The following is an 18,654-nucleotide window of genomic DNA, read 5'->3' as shown; positions in this document are numbered from 1 at the left end:
TTTTTTTTTTTTTTTTATCTGACTCACACTGCAGCCCCACCATCCAATCGGCAGCGCCGGACCCACACCAAACATTCACCAAACTACTCAGCCGGCAGCCTACCACAATTATTCCATTCTTTCCGCATCCGCACACTTCCTTCTTTTTAACTCCTTTTCACTACCGCACAGGTTAATCGCCGCACGTCCCCCGCCGGCAAACATTACTCCTTTGCCTACTGCATGCAGGCTTCTCTTAACGACCCTCTGTTATCAACTCCGCTAACAGCCACAAAATCTCCGCCGCACGAAGCCCACTGGTAGCTGCTGAATCACATGCTTCCCCAAAACGTCGCGCTGTCAGAACACTGGGAGCTACACACACCAACAAGTCCATACTGCAGGCTGCAGCCAGAACAATTTTCTACATTCAAACATCGACGGCCTCTTCTCTCTAAAAATTCACCAGACCGCTTCTACCACCAGCAAAGAAGTTTCCATCCCTAATTCCTCTGTGATTCCCACTAACCTAAACATTAAGCTGGCATTGAAGGGTGTGAATTACCCCGGCCAATCTGTTCTTTTAAATACAGCTTTTAGCAAGTTTTGAAAGGAGAAGAGCAGAACTTGCTATGCCAATAATATCGAGTCTTCTGTGGCGAAGTGGTTTTTGCATAGAAAACAAAGCGGTCAGTTGAAGAGGAATAATATCAGTACTTTGTTTAAAACTGTGTGTAAAAAGCTGTCTCTTTATCATTAACAATAAGTTGTAAAACGTGAATGGGGAGTGACAGTCTTCAAGTTTGTGAGAAGATCGCGCCCTGGTGGAATAAAGGCACGAACAGCTTACAGCACCTAGAATTACCAGGAAGTATTTAGAGTAAAACGGTTTCTAAAAGCTGCCTTTATGAATGAGAGAAAAAAATATATATATATATAAAATAGTAAAATGGAAGGGGAGTGATAGATTTAAATTAATCGTGAAGTGGAGCGCCCCCCGTTTAAAGTAAAAGTGAGAAAAGCTTACAGCACCTGGTATTCCCAGGAGGTCTCCCATCCAAGTACTGACCAGACCCTAACCTGCTTGGCTTCCGAGATCGGATGAGATCAGGCGTGTTCAGGGTGGTATGGCCGTAAGCGAGAGACGTGATCAAAAACAGCCCTTTTGCATTACACGCGTCTATACATGCCAGTTAGTCCCATTGGATCCTACTCCTGGTTTTTTTTTTTTTATCTGACTCACACTGCAGCACCACCATCCAATCGGCAGCGCCGGACCCACACCAAACATTCACCAAACTACTCAGCCGGCAGCCTACCACAATTATTCCATTCTTTCCGCATCCGCACACTTCCTTCTTTTTAACTCCTTTTCACTACCGCACAGGTTAATCGCCGCACGTCCCCCGCCGGCAAACATTACTCCTTTGCCTACTGCATGCAGGCTTCTCTTAACGACCCTCTGTTATCAACTCCGCTAACAGCCACAAAATCTCCGCCGCACGAAGCCCACTGGTAGCTGCTGAATCACATGCTTCCCCAAAACGTCGCGCTGTCAGAACACTGGGAGCTACACACACCAACAAGTCCATACTGCAGGCTGCAGCCAGAACAATTTTCTACATTCAAACATCGACGGCCTCTTCTCTCTAAAAATTCACCAGACCGCTTCTACCACCAGCAAAGAAGTTTCCATCCCTAATTCCTCTGTGATTCCCACTAACCTAAACATTAAGCTGGCATTGAAGGGTGTGAATTACCCCGGCCAATCTGTTCTTTTAAATACAGCTTTTAGCAAGTTTTGAAAGGAGAAGAGCAGAACTTGCTATGCCAATAATATCGAGTCTTCTGTGGCGAAGTGGTTTTTGCATAGAAAACAAAGCGGTCAGTTGAAGAGGAATAATATCAGTACTTTGTTTAAAACTGTGTGTAAAAAGCTGTCTCTTTATCATTAACAATAAGTTGTAAAACGTGAATGGGGAGTGACAGTCTTCAAGTTTGTGAGAAGATCGCGCCCTGGTGGAATAAAGGCACGAACAGCTTACAGCACCTAGAATTACCAGGAAGTATTTAGAGTAAAACGGTTTCTAAAAGCTGCCTTTATGAATGAGAGAAAAAAAAAATATATATATAAAATAGTAAAATGGAAGGGGAGTGCTAGATTTAAATTAATCGTGAAGTGGAGCGCCCCCCGTTTAAAGTAAAAATGAGAAAAGCTTACAACACCTGGTATTCCCAGGCGGTCTCCCATCCAAGTACTAACCAGACGCTACCCTGCTTAGCTTCCGAGATCAGGCGAGATCAGGCGTGTTCAGGGTGGTATGGCCGTAAGCGAGAGATGCTACCAAAAACAGCCCTTTTGCATTACACGCCTCTATACATGCCAGTTAGTCCCATTGGATCCTACTCCTGTTTTTTTTTTTTTTTTTATCTGACTCACACTGCAGCCCCACCATCCAATCGGCAGCGCCGGACCCACACCAAACATTCACCAAACTACTCAGCCGGCAGCCTACCACAATTATTCCATTCTTTCCGCATCCGCACACTTCCTTCTTTTTAACTCCTTTTCACTACCGCACAGGTTAATCGCCGCACGTCCCCCGCCGGCAAACATTACTCCTTTGCCTACTGCATGCAGGCTTCTCTTAACGACCCTCTGTTATCAACTCCGCTAACAGCCACAAAATCTCCGCCGCACGAAGCCCACTGGTAGCTGCTGAATCACATGCTTCCCCAAAACGTCGCGCTGTCAGAACACTGGGAGCTACACACACCAACAAGTCCATACTGCAGGCTGCAGCCAGAACAATTTTCTACATTCAAACATCGACGGCCTCTTCTCTCTAAAAATTCACCAGACCGCTTCTACCACCAGCAAAGAAGTTTCCATCCCTAATTCCTCTGTGATTCCCACTAACCTAAACATTAAGCTGGCATTGAAGGGTGTGAATTACCCCGGCCAATCTGTTCTTTTAAATACAGCTTTTAGCAAGTTTTGAAAGGAGAAGAGCAGAACTTGCTATGCCAATAATATCGAGTCTTCTGTGGCGAAGTGGTTTTTGCATAGAAAACAAAGCGGTCAGTTGAAGAGGAATAATATCAGTACTTTGTTTAAAACTGTGTGTAAAAAGCTGTCTCTTTATCATTAACAATAAGTTGTAAAATGTGAATGGGGAGTGACAGTCTTCAAGTTTGTGAGAAGATCGCGCCCTGGTGGAATAAAGGCACGAACAGCTTACAGCACCTAGAATTACCAGGAAGTATTTAGAGTAAAACGTGTGTAAAAGCTGCCTTCATGAATGAGAGAAAAAAGAAATATATATATAAAATAGTAAAATGGAAGGGGAGTAATAGATTTAAATTAATCGTGAAGTGGAGCGCCCCCTGTATAAAGTAAAAGTGAGAAAAGCTTACAGCACCGGGTATTCCCAGGAGGTCTCCCATCCAAGTACTAAACAGACCCTACCCTGCTTTGCTTCCGAGATCAGACGAGATCGGGCGTGTTCAGGGTGGTATGGCCGTGAGCGAGAAAAACTACCAAAAACAGCCCTTTTGCATTACACGCCTCTATACATGCCAGTTTGTCCCATTGGATCCTACTCCTGTTTTTTTTTTTTTTTATCTGACTCACACTGCAGCCCCACCATCCAATCGGCAGTGCCGGAACCACACCAAACATTCACCAAACTACTCAGCCGGCAGCCTACCACAATTATTCCATTCTTTCCGCATCCGCACACTTCCTTCTCTTTAACTCCTCTTCACTACCGCACAGGTTAATCGCCGCACGTCCCCCGCCGGCAAACATTACTCCTTTGCCTACCGCATGCAGGCTTCTCTTAATGACCTTCTGTTATCAACTCCACTAACAGCCACAAAATCTCCGCCGCACGAAGCCCACTGGTAGCTGCTGAATCACATGCTTCCCCAAAACGTCGCGCTGTCAGAACACTGGGAGCTACACACACCAACAAGTCCATACTGCAGGCTGCAGCCAGAACAATTTTCTACATTCAAACATTGACGGCCTCTTCTCTCTAAAAATTCACCAGACCGCTTCTACCACCAGCAAAGAAGTTTCCATCCCTAATTCCTCTGTGATTCCCACTAACCTAAACATTAAATACAGCTTTTAGCAAGTTTTGAAAGGAGAAGAGCAGAACTTGCTATGCCAATAATATCGAGTCTTCTGTGGCGAAGTGGTTTTTGCATAGAAAACAAAGCGGTCAGTTGAAGAGGAATAATATCAGTACTTTGTTTAAAACTGTGTGTAAAAAGCTGTTTCTTTATCATTAACAATAAGTTGTAAAACGTGAATGGGGAGTGACAGTCTTCAAGTTTGTGAGAAGATCGTGCCCTGGTGGAATAAAGGCACGAACAGCTTACAGCACCTAGAATTACCAGGCAGTATTTAGAGTAAAACGTGTGTAAAAGCTGCCTTTATGAATGAGAGAAAAAAGAAATATATAAAATAGTAAAATGGAAGGGGAGTGATAGACTTAAATTAATCGTGAGGTGGAGTGCCCCCTGTATAAAGTAAAAGTGAGAAAAGCTTACAGCACGTGGTATTCCCAGGTAGTCTCCCACCCAAGTACTAACCAGACCCTACCCCGCTTAGCTTCCAAAATTAGACGAGATCGGGCATGTTCAGAGTGGTATGGCCGTAAGCGAGAGATGCTACCAAAAACAGCCCTTTTGCATTACACGCCTCTATACATGCCAGTTAGTCCCATTGGATCCTACTCCTGTTTTTTTTTTTTTTTATCTGACTCACACTGCAGCCCCACCATCCAATCGGCAGCGCCGGACCCACACCAAACATTCACCAAACTACTCAGCCGGCAGCCTACCACAATTATTCCATTCTTTCCGCATCCGCACACTTCCTTCTTTTTAACTCCTTTTCACTACCGCACAGGTTAATCGCCGCACGTCCCCCGCCGGCAAACATTACTCCTTTGCCTACTGCATGCAGGCTTCTATTAACGACCCTCTGTTATCAACTCCGCTAACAGCCACAAAATCTCCGCCGCACGAAGCCCACTGGTAGCTGCTGAATTAGATGCTTCCCCAAAACATCGCGCTGTCAGAACACTGGGAGCTACACACACCAACAAGTCCATACTGCAGGCTGCAGCCAGACCTATTTTCTACATTCAAACATCGACGGCCTCTTCTCTCTAAAAATTCACCAGACCGCTTCTACCACCAGCAAAGAAGTTTCCATCCCTAATTCCTCTGTGATTCCCACTAACCTAAACATTAAGCTGGCATTGAAGGGTGTGAATTACCCCGTCCAATCTGTTCTTTTAAATACAGCTTTTAGCAAGTTTTGAAAGGAGAAGAGCAGAACTTGCTATGCCAATAATATCGAGTCTTCTGTGGCGAAGTGGTTTTTGCATAGAAAACAAAGCGGTCAGTTGAAGAGGAATAATATCAGTACTTTGTTTAAAACTGTGTGTAAAAAGCTGTCTCTTTATCATTAACAATAAGTTGTAAAACGTGAATGGGGAGTGACAGTCTTCAAGTTTGTGAGAAGATCGCGCCCTGGTGGAATAAAGGCACGAACAGCTTACAGCACCTAGAATTACCAGGAAGTATTTAGAGCAAAACGGTTTCTAAAAGCTGCCTTTATGAATGAGAGAAAAAAAAATATATATATATAAAATAGTAAAATGGAAGGGGAGTGATAGATTTAAATTAATCGTGAAGTGGAGCGCCCCCCGTTTAAAGTAAAAATGAGAAAAGCTTACAACACCTGGTATTCCCAGGCGGTCTCCCATCCAAGTACTAACCAGACCCTACCCTGCTTAGCTTCCGAGATCAGACGAGATCAGGCGTGTTCAGGGTGGTATGGCCGTAAGCGAGAGATGCTACCAAAAACAGCCCTTTTGCATTACACGCCTCTATACATGCCAGTTAGTCCCATTGGATCCTACTCCTGTTTTTTTTTTTTTTTTTATCTGACTCACACTGCAGCCCCACCATCCAATCGGCAGCGCCGGACCCACACCAAACATTCACCAAACTACTCAGCCGGCAGCCTACCACAATTATTCCATTCTTTCCGCATCCGCACACTTCCTTCTTTTTAACTCCTTTTCACTACCGCACAGGTTAATCGCCGCACGTCCCCCGCCGGCAAACATTACTCCTTTGCCTACTGCATGCAGGCTTCTCTTAACGACCCTCTGTTATCAACTCCGCTAACAGCCACAAAATCTCCGCCGCACGAAGCCCACTGGTAGCTGCTGAATCACATGCTTCCCCAAAACGTCGCGCTGTCAGAACACTGGGAGCTACACACACCAACAAGTCCATACTGCAGGCTGCAGCCAGAACAATTTTCTACATTCAAACATCGACGGCCTCTTCTCTCTAAAAATTCACCAGACCGCTTCTACCACCAGCAAAGAAGTTTCCATCCCTAATTCCTCTGTGATTCCCACTAACCTAAACATTAAGCTGGCATTGAAGGGTGTGAATTACCCCGGCCAATCTGTTCTTTTAAATACAGCTTTTAGCAAGTTTTGAAAGGAGAAGAGCAGAACTTGCTATGCCAATAATATCGAGTCTTCTGTGGCGAAGTGGTTTTTGCATAGAAAACAAAGCGGTCAGTTGAAGAGGAATAATATCAGTACTTTGTTTAAAACTGTGTGTAAAAAGCTGTCTCTTTATCATTAACAATAAGTTGTAAAATGTGAATGGGGAGTGACAGTCTTCAAGTTTGTGAGAAGATCGCGCCCTGGTGGAATAAAGGCACGAACAGCTTACAGCACCTAGAATTACCAGGAAGTATTTAGAGTAAAACGTGTGTAAAAGCTGCCTTCATGAATGAGAGAAAAAAGAAATATATATATAAAATAGTAAAATGGAAGGGGAGTAATAGATTTAAATTAATCGTGAAGTGGAGCGCCCCCTGTATAAAGTAAAAGTGAGAAAAGCTTACAGCACCGGGTATTCCCAGGAGGTCTCCCATCCAAGTACTAAACAGACCCTACCCTGCTTTGCTTCCGAGATCAGACGAGATCGGGCGTGTTCAGGGTGGTATGGCCGTGTGCGAGAAAAACTACCAAAAACAGCCCTTTTGCATTACACGCCTCTATACATGCCAGTTTGTCCCATTGGATCCTACTCCTGTTTTTTTTTTTTTTTATCTGACTCACACTGCAGCCCCACCATCCAATCGGCAGTGCCGGAACCACACCAAACATTCACCAAACTACTCAGCCGGCAGCCTACCACAATTATTCCATTCTTTCCGCATCCGCACACTTCCTTCTCTTTAACTCCTCTTCACTACCGCACAGGTTAATCGCCGCACGTCCCCCGCCGGCAAACATTACTCCTTTGCCTACTGCATGCAGGCTTCTCTTAACGACCCTCTGTTATCAACTCCGCTAACAGCCACAAAATCTCCGCCGCACGAAGCCCACTGGTAGCTGCTGAATCACATGCTTCCCCAAAACGTCGCGCTGTCAGAACACTGGGAGCTACACACACCAACAAGTCCATACTGCAGGCTGCAGCCAGAACAATTTTCTACATTCAAACATTGACGGCCTCTTCTCTCTAAAAATTCACCAGACCGCTTCTACCACCAGCAAAGAAGTTTCCATCCCTAATTCCTCTGTGATTCCCACTAACCTAAACATTAAATACAGCTTTTAGCAAGTTTTGAAAGGAGAAGAGCAGAACTTGCTATGCCAATAATATCGAGTCTTCTGTGGCGAAGTGGTTTTTGCATAGAAAACAAAGCGGTCAGTTGAAGAGGAATAATATCAGTACTTTGTTTAAAACTGTGTGTAAAAAGCTGTTTCTTTATCATTAACAATAAGTTGTAAAACGTGAATGGGGAGTGACAGTCTTCAAGTTTGTGAGAAGATCGTGCCCTGGTGGAATAAAGGCACGAACAGCTTACAGCACCTAGAATTACCAGGCAGTATTTAGAGTAAAACGTGTGTAAAAGCTGCCTTTATGAATGAGAGAAAAAAGAAATATATAAAATAGTAAAATGGAAGGGGAGTGATAGATTTAAATTAATCGTGAGGTGGAGTGCCCCCTGTATAAAGTAAAAGTGAGAAAAGCTTACAGCACGTGGTATTCCCAGGTAGTCTCCCACCCAAGTACTAACCAGACCCTACCCCGCTTAGCTTCCGAGATCAGACGAGATCGGGCGTGTTCAGGGTGATATGGCCATGAGCGAGAACCGCGAACAAAAACAGCCCTTTTGCATTACACGCCTCTATACATGCCAGTTAGTCCCATTGGATCCTACTCCTGGTTTTTTTTTTTTTATCTGACTCACACTGCAGCACCACCATCCAATCGGCAGCGCCGCACCCACACCAAACATTCACCAAACTACTCAGCCGGCAGCCTACCACAATTATTCCATTCTTTCCGCATCCGCACACTTCCTTCTCTTTAAGTCCTTTTCACTACCGAACAGGTTAATCGCCGCACGTCCCCCGCCGGCAAACATTACTCATTTGCCTACCGCATGCAGGCTTCTCTTAAAGACCCTCTGTTATCAACTCCGCTAACAGCCACAAAATCTCCGCCGCACGAAGCCCACTGGTTGCTGTTGAATCACATGCTTCCCCAAAATGTCACGCTGTCAGAACACTGGGAGCTACACACGCCAACAAGTCCATACCGCAGGCTGCAGCCAGAACAATTTTCTACATTCAAACATCGACGGCGTCTTCTCTCTAAAAATTCACCAGACCGCTTCTACCACCAGCAAAGAAGTTTCCATCCCTAATTCCTCTGTGATTCCCTCTAACCTAAACATTAAGCTGGCATTGAAGGGTGTGAATTACCCCGGCCAATCTGTTCTTTTAAATACAGCTTTTAGCAAGTTTTGAAAGGAGAAGAGCAGAACTTGCTATGCCAATAATATCGAGTCTTCTGTGGCGAAGTGGTTTTTGCATAGAAAACAAAGCGGTTAGTTGAAGAGGAATTATATCAGTACTTTGTTTAAAACTGTGTGTAAAAAGCTGTCTCTTTATCATTAACAATAAGTTGTAAAACGTGAATGGGGAGTGACAGTCTTCAAGTTTGTGAGAAGATCGCGCCCTGGTGGAATAAAGGCACGAAGAGCTTACAGCACCTAGAATTACCAGGCAGTATTTAGAGTAAAACGGTTTCTAAAAGCTGCCTTTATGAATGAGAGAAAAAAAAATATATATATATAAAATAGTAAAATGGAAGGGGAGTGATAGATTTAAATTAATCGTGAAGTGGAGCGCCCCCTGTATAAAGTAAAAGTGAGAAAAGCTTACAGCACCAGGTATTACCAGGTGGTCTCCCATCCAAGTACTAACCAGACCCTACCCTGCTTAGCTTCCAAGATCAGACGAGATCGGGCGTGTTCAGGGTGGTATGGCCGTAAGCGAGAGATGCTACCAAAAACAGCCCTTTTGCATTACACGCGTCTATACATGCCAGTTAGTCCCATTGGATCCTACTCCTGTTTTTTTTTTTTTTATCTGACTCACACTGCAGCTCCACCATCCAATCGGCAGCGCCGGACCCACACCAAACATTCACCAAACTACTCAGCCGGCAGCCTACCACAATTATTCCATTCTTTCCGCATCCGCACACTTCCTTCTTTTTAACTCCTTTTCACTACCGCACAGGTTAATCGCCGCACGTCCCCCGCCAGCAAACATTACTCCTTTGCCTACTGCATGTAGGCTTCTCTTAACGACCCTCTGTTATCAACTCCGCTAACAGCCACAAAATCTCCGCCGCACGAAGCCCACTGGTAGCTGCTGAATCACATGCTTCCCCAAAACGTCGCGCTGTCAGAACACTGGGAGCTACACACACCAACAAGTCCATACTGCAGGCTGCAGCCAGAACTATTTTCTACATTCAAACATCGACGGCCTCTTCTCTCTAAAAATTCACCAGACCGCTTCTACCACCAGCAAAGAAGTTTCCATCCCTAATTCCTCTGTGATTCCCACTAACCTAAACATTAAGCTGGCATTGAAGGGTGTGAATTACCCCGGCCAATCTGTTCTTTTAAATACAGCTTTTAGCAAGTTTTGAAAGGAGAAGAGCAGAACTTGCTATGCCAATAATATCGAGTCTTCTGTGGCGAAGTGGTTTTTGCATAGAAAACAAAGCGGTGAGTTGAAGAGGAATAATATCAGTACTTTGTTTAAAACTGTGTGTAAAAAGCTGTCTCTTTATCATTAACAATAAGTTGTAAAACGTGAATGGGGAGTGACAGTCTTCAAGTTTGTGAGAAGATCGCGCCCTGGTGGAATAAAGGCACGAACAGCTTACAGCACCTAGAATTACCAGGAAGTATTTAGAGTAAAACGGTTTCTAAAAGCTGCCTTTAGGAATGAGAGAAAAAAAAAATATATATATATAAAATAGTAAAATGGAAGGGGAGTGATAGATTTAAATTAATCGTGAAGTGGAGCGCCCCCTGTATAAAGTAAAAGGAAGAAAGGCTTACAGCACCTGGTATTCCCAGGAGGTCTCCCATCCAAGTACTAACCAGACCCTACGCTGCTTGGCTTCCGAGATCAGACGAGATTGGGCGTGTTCAGGGTGGTATGGCCGTAAGCGTGAGATCGTGCCAAAATCAGCCCTTTTGCATTACACGCGTCTATACATGCCAGTTAGTCCCATTGGATCCTACTCCTGGTTTTTTTTTTTTTTATCTGACTCACACTGCAGCCCCACCATCCAATCGGCAGCGCTGGACCCACACCAAACATTCACCAAACTACTCAGCCGGCAGCCTACCACAATTATTCCATTCTTTCCGCATCTGCACACTTCCTTCTTTTTAACTCCTTTTCACTACCGCACAGGTTAATCGCCGCACGTCCCCCGCCGGCAAACATTACTCCTTTGCCTACTGCATGCAGGCTTCTCTTAACGACCCTCTGTTATCAACTCCGCTAACAGCCACAAAATCTCCGCCGCACGAAGCCCACTGGTAGCTGCTGAATCACATGCTTCCCCAAAACGGCGCGCTGTCAGAACACTGGGAGCTACACACACCAACAAGTCCATACTGCAGGCTGCAGCCAGAACAATTTTCTACATTCAAACATCGACGGCCTCTTCTCTCTAAAAATTCACCAGACCGCTTCTACCACCAGCAAAGAAGTTTCCATCCCTAATTCCTCTGTGATTCCCACTAACCTAAACATTAAGCTGGCATTGAAGGGTGTGAATTACCCCGGCCAATCTGTTCTTTTAAATACAGCTTTTAGCAAGTTTTGAAAGGAGAAGAGCAGAACTTGCTATGCCAATAATATCGAGTCTTCTGTGGCGAAGTGGTTTTTGCATAGAAAACAAAGCGGTCAGTTGAAGAGGAATAATATCAGTACTTTGTTTAAAACTGTGTGTAAAAAGCTGTCTCTTTATCATTAACAATAAGTTGTAAAACGTGAATGGGGAGTGACAGTCTTCAAGTTTGTGAGAAGATCGCGCCCTGGTGGAATAAAGGCACGAACAGCTTACAGCACCTAGAATTACCAGGAAGTATTTAGAGTAAAACGGTTTCTAAAAGCTGCCTTTATGAATGAGAGAAAAAAAAAATATATATATATAAAATAGTAAAATGGAAGGGGAGTGATAGATTTAAATTAATCGTGAAGTGGAGCGCCCCCTGTATAAAGTAAAAGTGAGAAAAGCTTACAGCACCTGGTATTCCCAGGTGGTCTCCCATCCAAGTACTAACCAGACCCTACCCTGCTTAGCTTCCGAGATCAGACGAGATCGGGCGTGTTCAGGGTGGTATGGCCGTAAGCAAGAGATGCTACCAAAAACAGCCCTTTTGCATTACACGCGTCTATACATGCCAGTTAGTCCCATTGGATCCTACTCCTGTTTTTTTTTTTTTTTATCTGACTCACACTGCAGCCCCACCATCCAATCGGCATCGCCGGTCCCACACCAAACATTCACCAAACTACTCAGCCGGCAGCCTACCACAATTATTCCATTCTTTCCGCATCCGCACACTTCCTTCTTTTTAACTCCTTTTCACTACCGCACAGGTTAATCGCCGCACGTCCCCCGCCGGCAAACATTACTCCTTTGCCTACTGCATGTAGGCTTCTTTTGACGACCCTCTGTTATCAACTCCGCTAACAGCCACAAAATCTCCGCCGCACGAAGCCCACTGGTAGCTGCTGAATCACATGCTTCCCCAAAACGTCGCGCTGTCAGAACACTGGGAGCTACACACACCAACAAGTCCATACTGCAGGCTGCAGCCAGAACAATTTTCTACATTCAAACATCGACGGCCTCTTCTCTCTAAAAATTCACCAGACCGCTTCTACCACCAGCAAAGAAGTTTCCATCCCTAATTCCTCTGTGATTCCCACTAACCTAAACATTAAGCTGGCATTGAAGGGTGTGAATTACCCCGGCCAATCTGTTCTTTTAAATACAGCTTTTAGCAAGTTTTGAAAGGAGAAGAGCAGAACTTGCTATGCCAATAATATCGAGTCTTTTGTGGCGAAGTGGTTTTTGCATAGAAAACAAAGCGGTGAGTTGAAGAGGAATAATATCAGTACTTTGTTTAAAACTGTGTGTAAAAAGCTGTCTCTTTATCATTAACAATAAGTTGTAAAACGTGAATGGGGAGTGACAGTCTTCAAGTTTGTGAGAAGATCGCGCCCTGGTGGAATAAAGGCACGAACAGCTTACAGCACCTAGAATTACCAGGAAGTATTTAGAGTAAAACGGTTTCTAAAAGCTGCCTTTAGGAATGAGAGAGAAAAAAAAAATTATATATATAAAATAGTAAAATGGAAGGGGAGTGATAGATTTAAATTAATCGTGAAGTGGAGCGCCCCCTGTATAAAGTAAAAGTGAGAAAGGCTTACAGCACCTGGTATTCCCAGGAGGTCTCCCATCCAAGTACTAACCAGACCCTACCTTGCTTGGCTTCCGAGATCAGACGAGATCGGGCGTGTTCAGGGTGGTATGGCCGTAAGCGAGAGATGCTACCAAAAACAGCCCTTTTGCATTACACGCGTCTATACATGCCAGTTAGTCCCATTGGATCCTACTCCTGTTTTTTTTTTTTTTATCTGACTCACACTGCAGCCCCACCATCCAATCGGCAGCGCCGGACCCACACCAAACATTCACCAAACTACTCAGCCGGCAGCCTACCACAATTATTCCATTCTTTCCGCATCCGCACACTTCCTTCGTTTTAACTCCTTTTCACTACCGCATAGGTTAATCGCCGCACGTCCCCCACCAGCAAACATTACTCCTTTGCCTACTGCATGTAGGCTTCTCTTAACGACCCTCTGTTATCAACTCCGCTAACAGCCACAAAATCTCCGCCGCACGAAGCCCACTGGTAGCTGCTGAATCACATGCTTCCCCAAAACGTCGCGCTGTCAGAACACTGGGAGCTACACACACCAACAAGTCCATACTGCAGGCTGCAGCCAGAACTATTTTCTACATTTAAACATCGACGGCCTCTTCTCTCTAAAAATTCACCAGACCGCTTCTACCACCAGCAAAGAAGTTTCCATCCCTAATTCCTCTGTGATTCCCACTAACCTAAACATTAAGCTGGCATTGAAGGGTGTGAATTACCCCGGCCAATCTGTTCTTTTAAATACAGCTTTTAGCAAGTTTTGAAAGGAGAAGAGCAGAACTTGCTATGCCAATAATATCGAGTCTTCTGTGGCGAAGTGGTTTTTGCATAGAAAACAAAGCGGTCAGTTGAAGAGGAATAATATCAGTACTTTGTTTAAAACTCTGTGTAAAAAGCTGTCTCTTTATCATTAACAATAAGTTGTAAAACGTGAATGGGGAGTGACAGTCTTCAAGTTTGTGAGAAGATCGCGCCCTGGTGGAATAAAGGCACGAACAGCTTACAGCACCTAGAATTACCAGGAAGTATTTAGAGTAAAACGGTTTCTAAAAGCTGCCTTTATGAATGAGAGAAAAAAAAATATATATATATAAAATAGTAAAATGGAAGGGGAGTGATAGATTTAAATTAATCGTGAAGTGGAGCGCCCCCTGTATAAAGTAAAAGTGAGAAAAGCTTACAGCACCTGGTATTCCCAGGTGGTCTCCCATCCAAGTACTAACCAGACCCTACCCTGTTTAGCTTCCGAGATCAGACGAGATCGGGCGTGTTCAGGGTGGTATGGCCGTAAGCGAGAGATGCTACCAAAAACAGCCCTTTTGCATTACACGCCTCTATACATGCCAGTTGGTCCCATTGGATCCTACTAATGTTCTTTTTTTTTTTTTTATCTGACTCACACTGCAGCCCCACCATCCAATCGGCAGCGCCGGACCCACACCAAACATTCACCAAACTACTCAGCCGGCAGCCTACCACAATTATTCCATTCTTTCCGCATCCGCACACTTCCTTCTTTTTAACTCCTTTTCACTACCGCACAGGTTAATCGCCGCACGTCCCCCGCCGGCAAACATTACTCCTTTGCCTACTGCATGCAGGCTTCTCTTAACGACCCTCTGTTATCAACTCCGCTAACAGCCACAAAATCTCCGCCGCACGAAGCCCACTGGTAGCTGCTGAATCACATGCTTCCCCAAAACGTCGCGCTGTCAGAACACTGGGAGCTACACACACCAACAAGTCCATACTGCAGGCTGCAGCCAGAACAATTTTCTATATTCAAACATCGACGGCCTCTTCTCTCTAAAAATTCACCAGACCGCTTCTACCACCAGCAAAGAAGTTTCCATCCCTAATTTCTCTGTGACTCCCACTAACCTAAACATTAAGCTGGCATTGAAGGGTGTGAATTACCCCGGCCAATCTGTTCTTTTAAATACAGCTTTTAGCAAGTTTTGAAAGGAGAAGAGCAGAACTTGCTATGCCAATAATATCGAGTCTTCTGTGGCGAAGTGGTTTTTGCATAGAAAACAAAGCGGTCAGTTGAAGAGGAATAATATCAGTACTTTGTTTAAAACTGTGTGTAAAAAGCTGTCTCTTTATCATTAACAATAAGTTGTAAAACGTGAATGGGGAGTGACAGTTTTCAAGTTTGTGAGAAGATCGCGCCCTGGTGGAATAAAGGCACGAACAGCTTACAGCACCTAGAATTACCAGGAAGTATTTAGAGTAAAACGGTGTGTAAAAGCTGGCTTTATGAATGAGAGAAAAATATATATATATATATATAAAATAGTAAAATGGAAGGGGAGTGATAGATTTAAATTAATCGTGAAGTGGAGCGCCCCCTGTATAAAGTAAAAGTGAGAAAAGCTTACAGAACCTGCGATTCCCAGGTGGTCTCCCATCCAAGTACTAACCAGACCCTACCCTGCTTAGCTTCCAAGATCAGACAAGATCGGGCGTGTTCAGGGTGGTATGGCCATAAGCGAGAGACGCTACCAAAAACAGCCCTTTTGCATTACACGCCTCTATACATGCCAGTTGGTCCCATTGGATCCTACTCCTGGTTTTTTTTTTTTTTTTTATCTGACTCACACTGCAGCCCCACCATCCAATCGGCAACGCCGGACCCACACCAAACATTCACCAAACTACTCAGCCGGCAGCCTACCACAATTATTCCATTCTTTCCGCATCCGCACACTTCCTTCTCTTTAACTCCTTTTCACTACCGCACAGGTTAATCGCCGCACGTCCCCCGCCGGCAAACATTACTCCTTTGCCTACTGCATGCAGGCTTCTCTTAACGACCCTCTGTTATCAACTCCGCTAACAGCCACAAAATCTCCGCCGCACGAAGCCCACTGGTAGCTGCTGAATCACATGCTTCCCCAAAACGTCGCGCTGTCAGAACACTGGGAGCTACACACACCAACAAGTCCATACTGCAGGCTGCAGCCAGAACAATTTTCTATATTCAAACATCGACGGCCTCTTCTCTCTAAAAATTCACCAGACCGCTTCTACCACCAGCAAAGAAGTTTCCATCCCTAATTCCTCTGTGACTCCCACTAACCTAAACATTAAGCTGGCATTGAAGGGTGTGAATTACCCCGGCCAATCTGTTCTTTTAAATACAGCTTTTAGCAAGTTTTGAAAGGAGAAGAGCAGAACTTGCTATGCCAATAATATCGAGTCTTCTGTGGCGAAGTGGTTTTTGCATAGAAAACAAAGCGGTCAGTTGAAGAGGAATAATATCAGTACTTTCTTTAAAACTGTGTGTAAAAAGCTGTCTCTTTATCATTAACAATAAGTTGTAAAACGTGAATGGGGAGTGACAGTTTTCAAGTTTGTGAGAAGATCGCGCCCTGGTGGAATAAAGGCACGAAGAGCTTACAGCACCTAGAATTACCAGGCAGTATTTAGACTAAAACGGTGTGTAAAAGCTGCCTTTATGAAAGAGAGAAAATAAAAATATATATATAAAATAGTAAAATGGAAGGGGAGTGATAGATTTAAATTAATCGTGAAGTGGAGCGCCCCCTGTATAAAGTAAAAGTGAGAAAAGCTTACAGCACCTGGTATTCCCAGGTGGTCTCCCATCCAAGTACTAACCAGACCCTACCCTGCTTAGCTTCCGAGATCAGACGAGATCGGGCGTGTTCAGGGTGGTATGGCCGTAAGCGAGAGACGCTACCAAAAACAGCCCTTTTGCATTACACGCGTCTATACATGCCAGTTAGTCCCATTGGATCCTACTCCTGTTTTTTTTTTTTTTATCTGACTCACACTGCAGCCCCACCATCCAATCGGCAGCGCCGGACCCACACCAAACATTCACCAAACTACTCAGCCGGCAGCCTACCACAATTATTCCATTCTTTCCGCATCCGCACACTTCCTTCTTTTTAACTCCTTTTCACTACCGCACAGGTTAATCGCCGCACGTCCCCCGCCAGCAAACATTACTCCTTTGCCTACTGCATGTAGGCTTCTCTTAACGACCCTCTGTTATCAACTCCGCTAACAGCCACAAAATCTCCGCCGCACGAAGCCCACTGGTAGCTGCTGAATCACATGCTTCCCCAAAACGTCGCGCTGTCAGAACACTGGGAGCTACACACACCAACAAGTCCATACTGCAGGCTGCAGCCAGAACTATTTTCTACATTCAAACATCGACGGCCTCTTCTCTCTAAAAATTCACCAGACCGCTTCTAGCACCAGCAAAGAAGTTTCCATCCCTAATTCCTCTGTGATTCCAACTAACCTAAACATTAAGCTGGCATTGAAGGGTGTGAATTACCCCGGCCAATCTGTTCTTTTAAATACAGCTTTTAGCAAGTTTTGAAAGGAGAAGAGCAGAACTTGCTATGCCAATAATATCGAGTCTTCTGTGGCGAAGTGGTTTTTGCATAGAAAACAAAGCGGTCAGTTGAAGAGGAATAATATCAGTACTTTGTTTAAAACTGTGTGTAAAAAGCTGTCTCTTTATCATTAACAATAAGTTGTAAAATGTGAATTGGGAGTGACAGTCTTCAAGTTTGTGAGAAGATCGTGCCCTGGTGGAATAAAGGCACGAACAGCTTACAGCACCTAGAATTACCAGGCAGTATTTAGAGTAAAACGTGTGTAAAAGCTGCCTTTATGAATGAGAGAAAAAAGAAATATATAAAATAGTAAAATAGAAGGGGAGTGATAGATTTAAATTAATCGTGAAGTGGAGCGCCCCCTGTATAAAGTAAAAGTGAGAAAAGCTTACAGCACCTGGTATTCCCAGGTGGTCTCCCATCCAAGTACTAACCAGAACCTACCCTCCTTAGCTTACGAGATCAGACGAGATCGGGCGTGTTCAGGGTGGTATGGCCGTAAGCGAAAGATGCCACCAAAAACAGCCCTTTTGCATTACACGCGTCTATACATGCCAGTTAGTCCCATTGGATCCTACTCCTGCTTTTTTTTTTTTTTTATCTGACTCACACTGCAGCACCACCATCCAATCGGCAGCGCCGGACCCACACCAAACATGCACCAAACTACTCAGCCGGCAGCCTACCACAATTATTCCATTCTTTCCGCATCCGCACACTTCCTTCTTTTTAACTCCTTTTCACTACTGCACAGGTTAATCGCCGCACGTCCCCCGCCGGCAAACATTACTCCTTTGCCTTCTGCATGCAGGCTTCTCTTAATGACCCTCTGTTATCAACTCCGCTAACAGCCACAAAATCTCCGCCGCACGAAGCCCACTGGTAGCTGCTGAATCACATGCTTCCCCAAAACGTCGCGCTGTCAGAACACTGGGAGCTACACACACCAACAAGTCCATACTGCAGGCTGCAGCCAGACCTATTTTCTACATTCAAACATCGACGGCCTCTTCTCTCTAAAAATTCACCAGACCGCTTCTACCACCAGCAAAGAAGTTTCCATCCCTAATTCCTCTGTGATTCCCACTAACCTAAACATTAAGCTGGCATTGAAGGGTGTGAATTACCCCGGCCAATCTGTTCTTTTAAATACAGCTTTTAGCAAGTTTTGAAAGGAGAAGAGCAGAACTTGCTATGCCAATAATATCGAGTCTTCTGTGGCGAAGTGGTTTTTGCATAGAAAACAAAGCGGTCAGTTGAAGAGGAATAATATCAGTACTTTGTTTAAAACTGTGTGTAAAAAGCTGTCTCTTTATCATCAACAATAAGTTGTAAAACGTGAATGGGGAGTGACAGTCTTCAAGTTTGTGAGAAGATCGCGCCCTGGTGGAATAAAGGCACGAA

General features: G+C 44.6%; 1 protein-coding gene, 12 non-coding genes and 3 pseudogenes across 13 annotated transcripts in view; 1 reads left to right on the top strand and 15 right to left on the bottom strand.

Moving 5' to 3' along the window:
* Nucleotides 1–18,654, top strand: part of LOC125715120 (uncharacterized) — a 1,180,389-nt gene that overhangs the window by 986,961 nt on the left and 174,774 nt on the right. The gene's annotated exons all lie outside the window — the stretch shown is intronic.
* Nucleotides 1,000–1,118, bottom strand: LOC125736025 (5S ribosomal RNA). Its single transcript, XR_007395308.1, has one exon. It is a non-coding gene; the product is annotated as a 5S ribosomal RNA (ribosomal RNA).
* Nucleotides 2,194–2,312, bottom strand: LOC125730949 (5S ribosomal RNA). The gene has a single exon (XR_007391242.1). It is a non-coding gene; the product is annotated as a 5S ribosomal RNA (ribosomal RNA).
* On the bottom strand, nt 3,390–3,508 carry LOC125736060 (5S ribosomal RNA). Its single transcript, XR_007395343.1, has one exon. It is a non-coding gene; the product is annotated as a 5S ribosomal RNA (ribosomal RNA).
* LOC125732010 (5S ribosomal RNA) lies at nt 4,533–4,651 on the bottom strand (annotated as a pseudogene).
* On the bottom strand, nt 5,729–5,847 carry LOC125734120 (5S ribosomal RNA). The gene has a single exon (XR_007393445.1). It is a non-coding gene; the product is annotated as a 5S ribosomal RNA (ribosomal RNA).
* On the bottom strand, nt 6,925–7,043 carry LOC125737123 (5S ribosomal RNA). Its single transcript, XR_007396390.1, has one exon. It is a non-coding gene; the product is annotated as a 5S ribosomal RNA (ribosomal RNA).
* LOC125731545 (5S ribosomal RNA) lies at nt 8,068–8,186 on the bottom strand (annotated as a pseudogene).
* On the bottom strand, nt 9,263–9,381 carry LOC125735980 (5S ribosomal RNA). The gene has a single exon (XR_007395264.1). It is a non-coding gene; the product is annotated as a 5S ribosomal RNA (ribosomal RNA).
* On the bottom strand, nt 10,459–10,577 carry LOC125736790 (5S ribosomal RNA). The gene has a single exon (XR_007396058.1). It is a non-coding gene; the product is annotated as a 5S ribosomal RNA (ribosomal RNA).
* LOC125729497 (5S ribosomal RNA) lies at nt 11,656–11,774 on the bottom strand. The gene has a single exon (XR_007389931.1). It is a non-coding gene; the product is annotated as a 5S ribosomal RNA (ribosomal RNA).
* Nucleotides 12,854–12,972, bottom strand: LOC125734156 (5S ribosomal RNA). Its single transcript, XR_007393480.1, has one exon. It is a non-coding gene; the product is annotated as a 5S ribosomal RNA (ribosomal RNA).
* LOC125732786 (5S ribosomal RNA) lies at nt 14,049–14,167 on the bottom strand. Its single transcript, XR_007392153.1, has one exon. It is a non-coding gene; the product is annotated as a 5S ribosomal RNA (ribosomal RNA).
* Nucleotides 15,249–15,367, bottom strand: LOC125731422 (5S ribosomal RNA; annotated as a pseudogene).
* Nucleotides 16,447–16,565, bottom strand: LOC125729380 (5S ribosomal RNA). Its single transcript, XR_007389830.1, has one exon. It is a non-coding gene; the product is annotated as a 5S ribosomal RNA (ribosomal RNA).
* LOC125730044 (5S ribosomal RNA) lies at nt 17,636–17,754 on the bottom strand. The gene has a single exon (XR_007390421.1). It is a non-coding gene; the product is annotated as a 5S ribosomal RNA (ribosomal RNA).

Source organism: Brienomyrus brachyistius, chromosome 2, assembly GCF_023856365.1.
Source record: "Brienomyrus brachyistius isolate T26 chromosome 2, BBRACH_0.4, whole genome shotgun sequence".
Classification (NCBI taxonomy): domain Eukaryota; kingdom Metazoa; phylum Chordata; class Actinopteri; order Osteoglossiformes; family Mormyridae; genus Brienomyrus; species Brienomyrus brachyistius.
Note: the sequence above shows the minus strand (reverse complement) of the source record. Positions and strands in the feature narration are given on the sequence as shown.